At 32.6% G+C, this 15,380-nt stretch overlaps 1 long non-coding RNA gene across 3 annotated transcripts; it reads left to right on the top strand.

Annotated features, from left to right (window-relative positions):
• Window positions 1–11,111: 11,111 nt before the first annotated feature.
• Window positions 11,112–14,570, top strand: LOC139899186 (uncharacterized). Of its 3 annotated transcripts, none has more exons than XR_011777360.1 (5): window positions 11,112–11,239; window positions 11,567–11,629; window positions 11,741–11,833; window positions 12,325–12,461; window positions 13,533–14,570. It is a non-coding gene; the product is annotated as an uncharacterized lncRNA (long non-coding RNA). The 3 variants fall into 3 exon arrangements; XR_011777361.1 differs by having other exon boundaries at window positions 11,567–11,665; XR_011777362.1 differs by having other exon boundaries at window positions 11,213–11,239; window positions 11,549–11,629.
• The last annotated feature ends 810 nt before the right edge of the window (window positions 14,571–15,380 follow it).

Genomic DNA, 15,380 nt, shown 5'->3' with positions numbered 1-15,380 from the left:
CGCCCTGAGCAGGAAGGACAGAGAACCCATTCGAGTAAAATCTATGAATATAATGATTCACAATAACCTTACTACTCAAATAAAGGAGGCGCAACAAGGAGTTTTAAAAGAGGAAAATTTAAAGGATGAAATACCCAAAGGATCGGAGAAGCATTTTAATATTCGGGAAGACGGAACCCGGTATAGGGCTGAAAGGATTTGGGTACCAAAATTTGGAGATATGAGAGAAATGGTACTTAGAGAAGCTCATAAAACCAGATACTCAATACATCCTGGAACGGGGAAGATGTACAAGGATCTCAAGAAACATTTTTGGTGGCCAGGTATGAAAGCCGATGTTGCTAAATACGTAGGAGAATGTTTGACGTGTTCTAAGGTCAAAGCTGAGCATCAGAAACCATCAAAGCTGAGCATCAGAAACCATCAGGTCTACTTCAACAACCTGAAATCCCGGAATGGAAATGGGAAAACATTACCATGGATTTCATCACTAAATTGCCAAGGACTGCAAGTGGTTTTGATACTATTTGGGTAATAGTTGATCGTCTCACCAAATCAGCACACTTCCTGCCAATAAGAGAAGATGACAAGATGGAGAAGTTAGCACGACTGTATTTGAAGAAAGTCGTCTCCAGACATGGAATACCAATCTCTATTATCTCTGATAGGGATGGCAGATTTATTTCAAGATTCTGGCAGACATTACAGCAAGCATTAGAAACTCGTCTAGACATGAGTACTGCCTATCATCCACAAACTGATGGGCAGAGCGAAAGGACGATACAAATGCTTGAAGACATGCTACGAGCATGTGTTATTGATTTCGGAAACAGTTGAGATCGACATCTACCGTTAGCAGAATTTTCCTACAACAACAGCTACCATTCAAGCATTGAGATGACGCCGTTTGAAGCACTTTATGGTAGAAAGTGCAGGTCTCCGATTTATTGGAGTGAAGTGGGGGATAGACAGATTACGGGTCCGGAGATAATACAAGAAACTACCGAGAAGATCATCCAAATTCAACAACGGTTGAAAACCGCCCAAAGTCGACAAAAGAGCTACGCTGACATGAAAAGAAAAGATATAGAATTTGAAATTGGAGAGATAGTCATGCTTAAAGTTGCACCTTGGAAAGGCGTTGTTCGATTTGGTAAACGAGGGAAATTAAATCCAAGGTATATTGGACCATTCAAGATTATTGATCGTGTCGGACCAGTAGCTTACCGACTTGAGTTACCTCAACAACTCGCGGCTGTACATAACACTTTCCACATCTCGAATTTGAAGAAATGTTTTGCTAAAGAATATCTCACAATTCCGTTATATGAAATCCAAATCAACGAAAAACTTCAATTCATCGAAGAACCCGTCGAAATAATGGATCGTGAGGTTAAAAGACTTAAGCAAAACAGGATACCAATTGTTAAGATTTGATGGAATGCTCGTAGAGGACCCGAGTTCACCTGGGAATGAGAAGATCAGATGAAGAAGAAATACCCGCATTTATTTCCAGAAGATACGTCAACACCTCCAATTGCTTAAAATTTCGGGACGAAATTTATTTAATGGGTATGTACTGTAGTGACCCGAACTTTTCCATGTTTATATATATATTAAATGAAATTTTTATTTACATGATTAAGTGTTTCCAACATGTTAAGCAATCAAACTTTTTAAGACTTGATTAATTGAAATAGGTTTCATATAGACAATTGACCACCCAAGTTGACCGGTGATTCACGAATGTTAAAACTTGTAAAAACTATATGATGACATATATATGGATATATATATAGTTAACATGATATTATGATAAGTAAAAATATCATTAAGTATATTAATAATGAACTACATATGTAAAACCAAGACTACTAACTTAATGATTTTGAAACGAGACATATATGTAACGATTATCGTTGTAACGACATTTAACGTATATATATCATATTAAGAGATATTCATACATCATAATATCATGATAATATAATAATTTAAAATCTCATTTGATATTATAAACATTGGGTTAACAACATTTAACAAGATCGTTAACCTAAAGGTTTCAAAACAACACTTACATGTAACGACTAACGATGACTTAACGACTCAGTTAAAATGTATATACATGTAGTGTTTTAATATGTATTCATACACTTTTGAAAGACTTCAAGACACTTATCAAAATACTTCTACTTAACAAAAATTCTTACAATTACATCCTCGTTCAGTTTCATCAACAATTCTACTCGTATGCACCCGTATTCGTACTCGTACAATACACAGTATTTAGATGTATGTACTATTGGTATATACACTCCAATGATCAGCTCTTAGCAGCCCATGTGAGTCACCTAACACATGTGGGAATCATCATTTGGCAACTAGCATGAAATATCTCATAAAATTACAAAAATATGAGTAATCATTCATGACTTATTTACATGAAAATAAAATTACATATCCTTTATATCTAATCCATACACCAACGACCAAAAACACCTACAAACACTTTCATTCTTCAATTTTCTTCATATAATTGATCTCTCTCAAGTTCTATCTTCAAGTTCTAAGTGTTCTTCATAAATTCTACAAGTTCTAGTTTCATAAAATCAAGAATACTTCCAAGTTTGCTAGCTTACTTCCAATCTTGTAGAGTGATCATCCAACCTCAAGAAATCTTTCTTATTTACAGTAAGATATCTTTCTAATATAAGGTAATACTCATATTCAAACTTTGATTCAATTTCTATAACTATAACAATCTTATTTCGAGTGAAAATCTTACTTGAACTTGTTTTCGTGTCATGATTCTACTTCAAGAACTTTCAAGCCATCCAAGATCCTTTGAAGCTAGATCCATTTTTCTCATTTCCAATGGTTTTATCCAGAAAACTTGAGGTAGTAATGATGTTCAGAACATCATTCGATTCATACATATAAAGCTATCTTATTCGAAGGTTTAAACTTGTAATCACTAGAACATAGTTTAGTTAATTCTAAACTTGTTCGCAAACAAAAGTTAATCCTTCTAACTTGACTTTTAAGATCCACTAAACACATGTTCTATATCTATATGATATGCTAACTTAATAATTTAAAACCTGGAAACACGATGAACACCATAAAATCGGATATACGCCGTCGTAGTGAAACCGGGGACTGTTTTGGTTTGGATAATTAAAAACTATGATAAACTTTGATTTAAAAGTTGTTCTTCTGGGAAAATGATTTTTCTTATGAACATGAAACTATATCCAAAAATCATGGTTAAACTCAAAGTGGAAGTATGTTTCCCAAAATGGTCATCTAGACGTCGTTCTTTCGACTGAAATGACTACCTTTACAAAAACGACTTGTAACCTGTAATTATGACTATAAACTTATACTTTTTATGTATAGATTCATAAAGTTAAGTTCAATATGAAACTATAGCAATTTAATTCACTCAAAACGGATTTAAAATGAAGAAGTTGTGGGTAAAACAAGATTGGTTATTTTTGCTTGTTGTAGCTACGTGAAAATTGGTAACAAATCTATATTAATCATATCCTAGCTAACTTATATTGTATTATACATATATTCTAATATATTATGTAATCTTGGGATACCATAGACACGTATGCAAATGTTTTGACATATCATATCGACCCATCTATATATATTATTTGGAACAACCATAGACACTCTATATGCAGTAATGTTGGATTTAGCTATACAGGGTTGAGGTTGATTCCAAAAATATATATAGTTTGAGTTGTGATCTAGCCTGAGACGTGTATACACTGGGTCGTGGATTGATTCAAGATAATATATATCGATTTATTTCTGTACATCTAACTGTGGACAACTAGTTGTAGGTTACTAACGAGGACAGCTGACTTAATAAACTTAAAACATCAAAATGTATTAAAAGTGTTGTAAATATATTTTGAACATACTTTGATATATATGTACATATTTGTTATCGGTTCGTGAATCGACCAGTGGCCAAGTCTTACTTCCCGACGAAGTAAAAATCTGTGAATGTGAGTTATAGTCCCACTTTTAAAATCTAATATTTTTGGGATGAGAATACATGCAGGTTTTATAAATGATTTACAAAATAGACACAAGTACGTGAAACTACATTCTATGGTTGAATTACCGAAATCGAATATGCCCCTTTTTATTAAGTCTGGTAATCTAAGAATTAGGGAACAGACACCCTAATTGACGCGAATCCTAAAGATAGATCTATTGGGCCTAACAAACCCCATCCAAAGTACCGGATGCTTTAGTACTTCGAAATTTATATCATATCCGAAGGGTGTCCCGGAATGATGGGGATATTCTTATATATGCATCTTGTTAATGTCGGTTACCAGGTGTTCACCATATGAATGATTTTTATCTCTATGTATGGGATGTGTATTGAAATATGAAATCTTGTGGTCTATTGTTACGATTTGATATATATAGGTTAAACCTATAACTCACCAACATTTTTGTTGACGTTTAAAGCATGTTTATTCTCAGATGAATATTAAGAGCTTCCGCTGTTGCATACTAAAATAAGGACAAGATTTGGAGTCCATGTTTGTATGATATTGTGTAAAAACTGCATTCAAGAAACATATGTCGATGTAATAGATTTCTATTGTAAACCATTATGTAATGGTCATGTGTAAACAGTATATTTTAGATTATCATTATTTGATAATCTACGTAATGTTTTTTTTTAAAACCTTTATTGATAAAATAAAGGTTATGGTTGTTTTAAAAATGAATGCAGTCTTTGAAAAACGTCTCATATAGAGGTCAAAACCTCGCAACGAAATCAATTAATATGGAACGTTTTATAATCAATATGAACGGGACATTTCAGTATACATAGATGAAGCAAGAGAAAGAACAATGGTGGTTTTCGAATGAGCAAGAAGTAGTAAACAGCAACAAAATAATATCATCGTTGTTATTTATACAGTGGTAGTTTGATTCATTGATTGTCGTGAATAGAAACAATAAACCAGTTGTACATCGATATTAATCATGAATTTACAGCAGTAGCAGAAGTATGAACACAAGTTGCAGTGGTATAAAGGTGTTGTTCTCAGCTCGTAATCGAATTAAAAGTGCAGCAGTAGTTGTGAACTATGGTGATTGTTGTGGCTTGCTTGCGTTGTTGGACTGAAACAGAAAGAAGCATAGCAACAGTACATATGAAACAGAAAAATGGCATCGGTGGTGGATCATAGTGGTGTTGAGATGTGGTTATTTGTTCTACGATTAAAAACAGAAAAATATTGTAGGAGATTGATAGTGATGGCGATTATGGTGGTATTGGTGGGTGGTTTAAATGGTGGTTTCCTGAGGAAGAGAGGAAGAGATAGATGGTGGTGATCGATGGTTGTGATCAAGGGAGGTGGAAGTGATGATTGCGGTGGCGTTTTAGGTTTCACGAAGGAGTAACAAGAATTAAGAATGGTGATGGGTCTTATGGTTTGTGTTAATGTTAATCTCCATATGATAAGTATATGTATATCTTATTTATATATATATATGTATATATATATATATATATATATATATATATATATATATATATATATATATATATATATATATACTAGCTTAAAACCCGCGAATTCGCGGGGTTTTTTTAGGGACGAATCAAAATTTGAATTGTCAAAATAATTATTTTTATATACTATTTGTTAGGTTGTTAATAAATCAAAACTGTTTCGGTAGTAATGATCAATTACTCATAATAAAACAAGCAAGTTATAGCCTAGAAAAACAAATAACGTAAAGTTAAAAACCATGAACGCGTCTTTTTTTCAAGTTACAACCTGAAAAACCAAAAAACATGAAGTTGAAAATCATAATATTTATAAGAATAAAGTAGAATCTTATTAAATTGCACTACTTGTCAGATGAACATGCAATTAAAGCAAATTGTTCACAACTCCAATTTTGACTATACTTTTTTTAGCAAAAAAAGGAAAATTAAATACATAATATTTTCACAAAATTGTGAAAAGTCAAAGGATACAATTTGATTCACAAGGACTTACATGATTACATGTCCAAGTGAATTAACCCCATACAATACAAACAGAGAACTATCTAGATTACATAATGGGATGATAAACAAAAGAAGCTCATTATCTCTAGCAAATATTAAGTAACAAACTTACACCCACTGAACTAACATCCAATGTTGAGACGGCCACCTATAGAATTGAAGTACCACACAAACCTTCGAGTTAACAACAGACCGCAAATGAACCCTTTTCCACCGGTTAACCCGGTGAATTGTACTAGAAAAGGTGTTGAACTGGTGAAAGCTAAACTCGAATTGTAACATGTTATAAAAAGAAACCCATCTGTTTTTAGACCCAAAAATAAAACCATGATCACCATAAGATACAACAATGGAAGATATTGAACCAAGACCAACCCCTAACCATTTACATCTAATGAAGTAATCATCACCAGTAGGTTGTGTAGAATCAAATCTGCAACTAAAAATCTCACACCATTTACAATATAAAAGTCAATTAATTGAAAAACACTACCCACCAAAAAGACCTCCAAATCCCCATATACAAACAATAAATTCTAAACAAATAAGCCACCTAAAGCATCTTGAAATCCATTTTAATGAGAAGATTCGATAAACCAAGTAACAGGAGCTTGAAACATTTTCTTTCTATCTACTTGACTTTGAAAAACCAATTAAAGCACCTTCAAATCCATTTTTTTTTCAGACAAGAGATTTAAAACATAGACAAATCCCTTATTACTTGAACTTTCTTCAAGTCATAACTTTGACTTGTAACAGTAGCCATCTCAATCTTATCTTTGACTACAACTCAATTATTTCATACTTTCAAATCGTTCTTTAGAAGTCTCCACCTTTTCATTAAAACATAGGTAGCATTACCATGGAATTGAAAGATTTGCACAACTCTAACAATCACATAAACTATAATGCACATCCTTCAAATTCCATGGTGTACATACGTGGAATTTGTTAATCATGGTCCCAACTCTTCTACCTTTATCCTTATTCTCGAGAACCCTAGTGTAGCGAAATTAATTGTTTATGTTTGATTGGCGTTCGCTACTATCGAACATCCCCTCAAGAAAGTTCTCCCACTCAAGTTTTTCTTTAGGGTTTTTCTTAGGATTTAGAATTTTGCCACTAACCTTGATTGGTTTTATTGCGAATTTAGATGTAGTTTGATGTTCCTGCTCATCATCATCATCTTCCCTAACATCATCCGAACACTCAGCAGACCCAACATGTAGTTCATCAGCAACCTCTTCGGCTTTATTTTTCTTTCCTTTAAAAGTTTTGTTGTGCTGGGCTGCAATTGCCAACTCTCTTGAACTTTAATTAGCTTCCGTGAAATCACGGATGATTGAATATCATGCTCCTGCTCGTTCTGATCGACATCTAAATTATCATTAGATCCTGCATCAACCTCTTCAAAGATTTCCCTTACCTTATCTTTTTTTTTCTTTTTATGTCCTTTGCTAGGACTTCTATGTGTGGGTGGATTCACAATCTGTTTGGCTAAACCCTTCAATTTCTTAATATAATTGAAAACAGATCTATCCTTTCCAGCAATTAATAAATTATTTTAGAGACATAGTTTTTACAATTAAACGTTAAGTTTGTAATACAAACAAACCTGTAATTCTGTAAACAACACAACTTTTCACACAAACCCGTAAACAGCCCAGTTTTTCCATACGCGAAAGCAGTTATACCCATTCCAGTAACGAACATTCATACGTAGACAATCAATTTTTCACAGGCTAAAGTTTCTACATAACGTACAAGATGAACCAACAAAAATCCAAAACTATAATACAAAATAATGTTAAAGCTTAAATGAGAAAATGGAGCACACCTTGAATCTATCGTGATCTCATATTTCCCTAAATCTTTCGCTAAACTTTCAGCGCTTTGTAATCCAGTATTCCTAAACTCCACATCTGCAATGTAAAAACCTTCAAGAAAATAGAAGAGTTGGATTTATTAAATGACAAAAAAGTCTCAGGTGTCAAAATGGATGGATCGGACTGTTTGCGATTTCTAAGATTTAGGAGAACTAACCTTCTAAAAGAAACCCTACAAAAACGATAATTATCAAGTTTTAACAATTGTTACAATCTGACACCATATAGTTACCACTCCATAAGTCTAAAGTAAGTAGCATGGATTGTTAAAAATATGCATAAAGAAGCTTCATGTAATTAGTTTGGAATCAAAATAATCCACACGTAAATACCCCTAACATAAGCATACATATATGGTCACACACATGCAATCTTCTACACCATATTAGTCAAAGTTGTAAAAATCGCTAATCAGAGTTTAATCGGTCAGAACCCGTCAGCAACGTTAATCTTCATAACACAAAATATATAATGTTTTTGAAAGGCTGTGCACAACAAAAAACTAATTATTGTTCAACATGCTAATTGTTAGAAACAAATTATAATACCTCAGCAGCCGAACAACCTCTCAAAAGTCAGTAATGCACTCAGTACGCCGTTCTATGCAAGCACCGAACCCATACTCCATCTCAGTAATGCTCGTCTTTAGCATGCAATGAAAGTTGTCACAATAGTTCCACAAATCTGCAATCAACAATATAATTCTCATATTAAAGAAACATCAACTTCAATACATCATTCTAAATTGTACCAATTATTTACAAACTTTACCGAAATACGTATAGATTTAAACATGTACAACGAAATTAGGATGTACTTCAGGACCTTTGATAGAGGATACTATAAAGTATAGCAGCTGTTCACACACTTTCTGAAAAAGTGACGAAATAGCCCGACCCGAGGTCTAATGTTATATAGCTCCAGCACCAAGTATTTGACAGATTGAGCCCGAATAATAAAACACGGGTATAACCTGAAGATTGGGTATAACCTGAAAATTTATGTTTAAGTTCATCCACTGCAAAACAACAAAATACTCAAATGGAGACATCGGGGAAGGAAGTTTTTAAGTAAATATCCTAAAGCTTCACGTTTTTGATCGCCGTCTTGACGTTTTTGAGTTTGTTTCTAAACACACAATCCTTCCTACTAATATTCGGTACCACCTCATCCCAAGCTTCACGAATGATTTCAGATATACCTTCATCATTTAGCCAAGCATCAAAATTTTAAAGGGTTTCGGGCCAAAATACCTTTCATCATCCTTTAGAATAATGGGGCAATGATCCGAGAAAGACCGATCAAGAATTGTTGCGGTAAGATCCTTCCAGAGATTCAAAAATTTATCTGAAAATAAAAACCTATCAAGTTTGCTAAACTTGACACCGTCATCACTAACCCTCGTAAAGTTCCTCCCCCATAGGTATTTCAATCAGTCGGGCATCATTTATAAAGTCATTAAAACGTTTCGCCCTATACTCCACGAATTCACAATTAAATCTTTCCGATTTGTCACGCACTTCATTAAAATCCCCACACAATAGCCATTCTTCATCATGTAACGAAACAAGATTAAGAAGATCATCCCATAATTTTTGTTTCCGGGCATCATCATGAGGCCCATAAACGTTTACGATGTTTACATTGCAATCAAGATGACGCCATTTTCCCTTAACCTCAATGACACAGTCGAAGGAGATAGTACTTTCTGCCTCGAATTGACTAGTATCCCAAATAAGTAGCTGCCCCCCGACTTCCCTACCATTTCACGCTGGATAAAATCACAATCCACAGACCCCCAAAGATCTTCAACCCAGTTTTGAGTAATGGATTTTAGCTTCGTTTCTTGAAAAGCACAGAAATATGGTTTTTCTTTTCGCAGTAGCTTTTTCACATCCCCGATTTTATTTACCCGATTACCACCCCCAAAGCCACGCATATTAATAGAGATAGTCTTCATAATTAACTAATAATTAAACGAGAAAAGACCGAAGGATGAAAGCTTACAAAGGAGGGGTATCCCTCTTTTTCCATTTGAGACCAAGTTTGTCTCCATAAACTCGAATCCCAATTGGAATATCAGGTTGACTAGTAGCTTCGTCACCCCTTCGAGATGAAGTCTGCCTAGATGAAGAGGACACAGAATTAGATTTACCTTTCAACCTACACGAGGAGCAAGTAGATTTGATTGGTGGGACGACACATCGAGCAGTGTGTTTGATGTTCATCATACGAGATGAGGTTTTCCATATGTGAATGTTGGACCAACAACAATCTTTCTTTCCAATTCCCTTGCATTGATGACAAGATGAGGAGGTGGAGGTAGGTTTCGGATTTTTTTGGGAGTTTGGCAGTAGGTGGGGGAATTTGTGAGGTAAACTTCAAAAACTAAACTTCAAACTTCAACAAGATACCACTTAAACCCCAAGAATCAGTCAAGTCAGTGACGGATCTTGAACCGATTCCTTGAGGGGGCCGACATCTTTCGAAACGTAAAACATAGTTATACGAAAAGCTTCTTTAGTAAAAGATATTGTTAGTATTCCTAACAATACAGAAGTAGTTTAAATAAATGAAATAAATAGAAGGACTGGAATGTAATATTATACATTATTAGAGGTTAATAGTTAAAAAAGGTACAAGTTGAGTAGTACATTTGATCTGCCTTCTTCCTTATTACTCCGTACCTCTCTCATCTTCCTTACACCTCCATTGAAGAACTTTCATCCATTAAAACTGAAACATAATTTTCGTTTTTTCTACCTAACTGAATGAAATTATACATCGCTTATTTAGAATGTTGGAGGGGCCGGCAACCCTCCCTGCCCCTCTGAAAATCCGCCCCTACAGTCAACTACTTCTTCAGACATATGCTTTATATTCATAGTTTTACTTTTTTTTCTATTTTAGAAATAAATAAAAAATTCATAGTTTTACTTGTAGAGTAGACTAGTACATCTATTATTAAATTAATAATATGATGATGTCATAAATAGGCATTTTTTTTATAAAAAAAATTATAATAATAAAAAAATTTAAGATGGAGTTAGTGATGTCATTAAAAAGAATTAATATATTTATAATTATAAATATAATTAAGAAAAAGCTCCACGCTATCCTGAAATATTCAAACCCTAAAAAAAACAGCCTCAGGAACAAAACAAATAAAAAACCATACAGGCACTCAAACAATTTTAGGGTTATTTGCTTAACTTATTACTCCTTTATCTTCTTCAATTTGATGATTCTTTTATCAGTTTAACAAAACTAGAATGAAACTATGTTTAAGGTATTTTTTTTTATCGTATATCTACACTACTAGGTTTTCACCTCTAAGTATTCATCTTCATTAAACCATTTTCGATTTTCCATCTTCAAGGTGCTCTGACTAATTTAAGTTACCGGTTTTAATTGGTTTTGGTTTATTGTGTTTTTTGTTTGTTTTGATTTTTGTAGTTTTATTTGTTAAAATATTTACTGCTATAGAGTTTAGGGTTTTGAAGTTGTTCTTTTTGATACTGTATAATTGAAAGCGATGCTTTAATTAACCAGGTCAATGGTGTTAGCATATAATAATCTATTGGATTTTGGTTTTTAGGTTTGTTAATTTTTGCAGAATTGAAGCATATTGTGCATCTAAACTGTTTGATGAAATGCCTGAAAGAAAGCTGATTTTTGGGTTCGATTCATGATCTTACTTCAAATCCCCATTTAGGTTTCTGCATTATTGTCAATTTCATTCTTGATGTTGAATTTCAATATTGAGTTTTGTATCGTATATTAATTTCAGGGCTACTTTAGAAGAAACAGCTTCAAACAACATTTAGAATGGCATTCATGGTGATTTCGGTTCCTCATGTTACACTTGGAACTCTTTATGGAGGTGACAACTTCTTAAGTTATGAATGTGTTTATATTTTAGGATAGTGTCAATGTGATTTCAGTATATTGCTTAGTCACATTGTTCTTGGATACATATTTTTTTATGTTGCTGTTAGTAAGGTTATCTTCACTTTCATCTGTTTCTGATTTATTTATAAATCAAATTGATATGTAAACCATGTTATCTAGGTTGTTTAGCTAAATATTTAAGTGATTTTTAACACACACACATACACTCTTCTTGAATTTACACTTAGTTACATTTATTAAAGTATTTAATGTTAATTTTGTTTGTAGTTATTTATGTATTTCATTGTTTGTGTTAGTTTTGTATGTGGTTATATGTTTGTTTGAAATTTCTATGGTAGTCCTTCTGTTGCAAGTGATGGACCATTACTTGATTTATGTATTGATTGACCATGTCTTTAATGGAAAATGAATTGGCCAATATGTAATATGAATTTGTCACAGTATTATGCATTCCTTTTGTAGGTTTGTTTCAAATATGAAGTGAAAGTGAACAATATTTTAGTTATGTAGAACCCAACAATGGCCAAAATGAGTAATTCATATAACCAAAATGGGTAATTTGGTCGTCAACAACATCACTTCTACATGATGTTCAACTGGTAAGCAATTTCAAGTTTTGTTCTTTATTTAGTTGTTCAAATGTCATTACCTCTCTGTCCCGTTGATGTAGAAAGGTACGTTTGCTAATTTGAAAGATCGATTATGACTTTGAAATTTGCTGATTTATATGTTAATAAAGTGCATTTGATGGTTGCTTATAATGGATTTTTTCAGCGTGAATTCCTTCATTAAAGTACTTGGGGGCTTCTACAATCAACCTGAAAAGTTATACTTCATTTACAAGTGCTTATTGTGCTTAAAGATATATAAGAACATTAGTGTTGGTGTTTAAGTAGGTTTTCTTGACATGCTAGAATATGCTTGATTTGCATGTGTTTATTATGGTCAAAGATTTAGTAATAATTTATCTAAAATAATGCATTTTATGCACTAATGTACACTTTGAATGGCTTTTGTACCTTACGAAAATATAGTCCAAATAGACCCATTTGTAAGTTAATGGGTATAAGTTGCTACATTTATTTTCTAAAAACAAATAAACTGATGTATCCCCTTTCATCACAAAGTATGCTATGCTGCTGCTAATGAACTTTATTTGATGATCCGGTAAGTGGACATAAAAGAAAGAGTGATAGTATCTAATTTAATTATTATGAAATTGGTTCTGCATTTGTGAATATATCTCATTGCATGACCATTGTTTAGATAAGTTAGCTATTTATAATGTTTGTTGTTTGTGATGTATAGTTGACTTGGAACCGATTTCTAACTATGCAGCTATGTTAGTTATTTTGAGAAAGTAGTTAACATATTTAACTTTAATTATAAGCTTTCTGACCCCTTTTCCATCTCTATTATACTTCAACTTTTATCAAATAATCTTATAATTATGTTCTTTGATATACCTGTGTGGCTTCAAGATGAAGACCACTTTGTTAATATGGTTATGGCTTCCGCTTAAGTAATAGGTATTTCGCTTCAGTATATATAAAAGAATAAGGGCGGATTACGAAATGTGCTTTGAAAGTGATTATTATGACATGAAAATGATAATTACTATAGAAATTTTGTGGCCGAAAACTTGCATCCAATATCTACTTTTTGCGCAGGTACTTGAAATGGACGACATATTTTGAAGGATCAAAATAGCTAAATGAATGTTCACTATAGGTGGTTGAAATGGAGGACACATTTGGTGGTTGAAATGGAGGACACATTTGGAAGGATCAAAATCGCTAAATGAATGTTCACTGTAAGTGTTTTCTTTCTGAATTTTTTTCATAAGTTTCATATGACAAACATAATGTTTCTCTATAAATTTAGCTATAATATCTCTTTTAAGTACCTATAAACTTCATAATGTTTTATGTACTAATGTCAAATTTTGAATTTTCTTTATATGTTTGATTTAAACACACCCGTGAATTCACGGGTCTTTTTACTAGTTTATTTTTTATTTTTTTAGAACGACAGAGTAGTACATTTATATTTTATATGTTGTTATATTTAATAATCTATCTATTTATAGTTAATATTAAAATTCTATAATGATGATGTCATTATTAGGCTAATTCATTTATTAGGAAAAAATCAAAAAAAACAAAAACAAAAAAAAAAAATTTAAGGATGGTGGGTGATGTCATTAATCCAAATAATTTTGAATTAAAATTAAATCTTATTAATTAATTATTATTATTAAATCTTATTAATACTTATTTTAATTATTAAAATTAAATAATTTTGAATTATTTTAATTAATTATTCTGAACTGAGTATGAGAAGGTATAAAAGCTGAGCAGAAGGAAACCAATTATAAATTTATATTTTAATATACACTTTTAAAATAAAATGACAACTAATATTATCTCTTATGATTGGATGTAGATTGTTTAATATCATTTTAGGTGTTTGATGAAATGTTCACCTGACGAGTTTCTTAGTCGGACTATGTGGTTTCATGGGTCATTAAACTAAATGAGTTTAGCATTTACGTTCACTTAATACTTAAAACATATCATTAAACTGTTTCATTTAAACAAACTCGTGGTTCCACGAGTCATTTCACTAGTATTGTTATGTTAATGTTGTTGTCATGCGTATTATCTTTTATTCCCATGATTTTAATGGTGTACCCAAGAAAATATAGAAGCCATGTTTGAATTTTTTATGCATGTAATCCCTCTTTAATGCTTGACATGTTTAGCGGAATTCATAACACATGTTCGAATCTTGTTTAGAAATGTGGTTGTTTTATGTTAGCATGATTGTTTTGGCTTATTCATATATTACTCGTATCTTATTCATTGTATTTCAACTTTTACATCTCAAAAAATTGAGAATCATACTCTGGCACGACAAGGTACAAACTAATGATACTTTTACTTAGAAATTTATAATCAATGGTCAATTTCAATGGTTAATATTTGTTTTATTTTAAGCATTGAAATTAGTGGATATTGATATAACTATTGTGAATACCTTGTGACTTATTAACAAGCTCAAATATTGCTTAACGAGCTCGAGTTTATTGTTGTTTAGAAAAAACGAGCTTTTAACGAGCCGAGCTCGAGCTTTTCGCATGAATCACGAGCCCGAGCTCGGGCTCAAAATCTAAGGCTCGAGCCGAGTCTAGCTCGAGCTCGAGCTTTCTGGAAACCAAACGAGTCAAGCTCGAACATTACCAAGCTCGGACTCGGACTCGGCTCGGCTCGTTTACAGCCCTTTACATCCCACATCTTGAAGGATTAAATTCTTTTGGTTTAGCATAATTTTCAGGATCATAATGAAGACTCCTATACCACAACACTACTTTCCATCCTTTAGGAATCACATAACCTGAATATCACATAAGAATGTTTGCATGTAGGAATCACATAATGAAGACATCTCATTTTGTTTACTACGTTTTCTTACTACTCCTTGCAAAATGTTTACAAGTTTCTTTCTTGCCTGTAAAT

Source organism: Rutidosis leptorrhynchoides, chromosome 3 (genome assembly GCF_046630445.1).
Source record: "Rutidosis leptorrhynchoides isolate AG116_Rl617_1_P2 chromosome 3, CSIRO_AGI_Rlap_v1, whole genome shotgun sequence".
Lineage (NCBI taxonomy): Eukaryota > Viridiplantae > Streptophyta > Magnoliopsida > Asterales > Asteraceae > Rutidosis > Rutidosis leptorrhynchoides.
The sequence above is the reverse complement of the archived record's forward strand: the minus strand, read 5'-3'. Positions and strand labels throughout refer to the sequence as shown.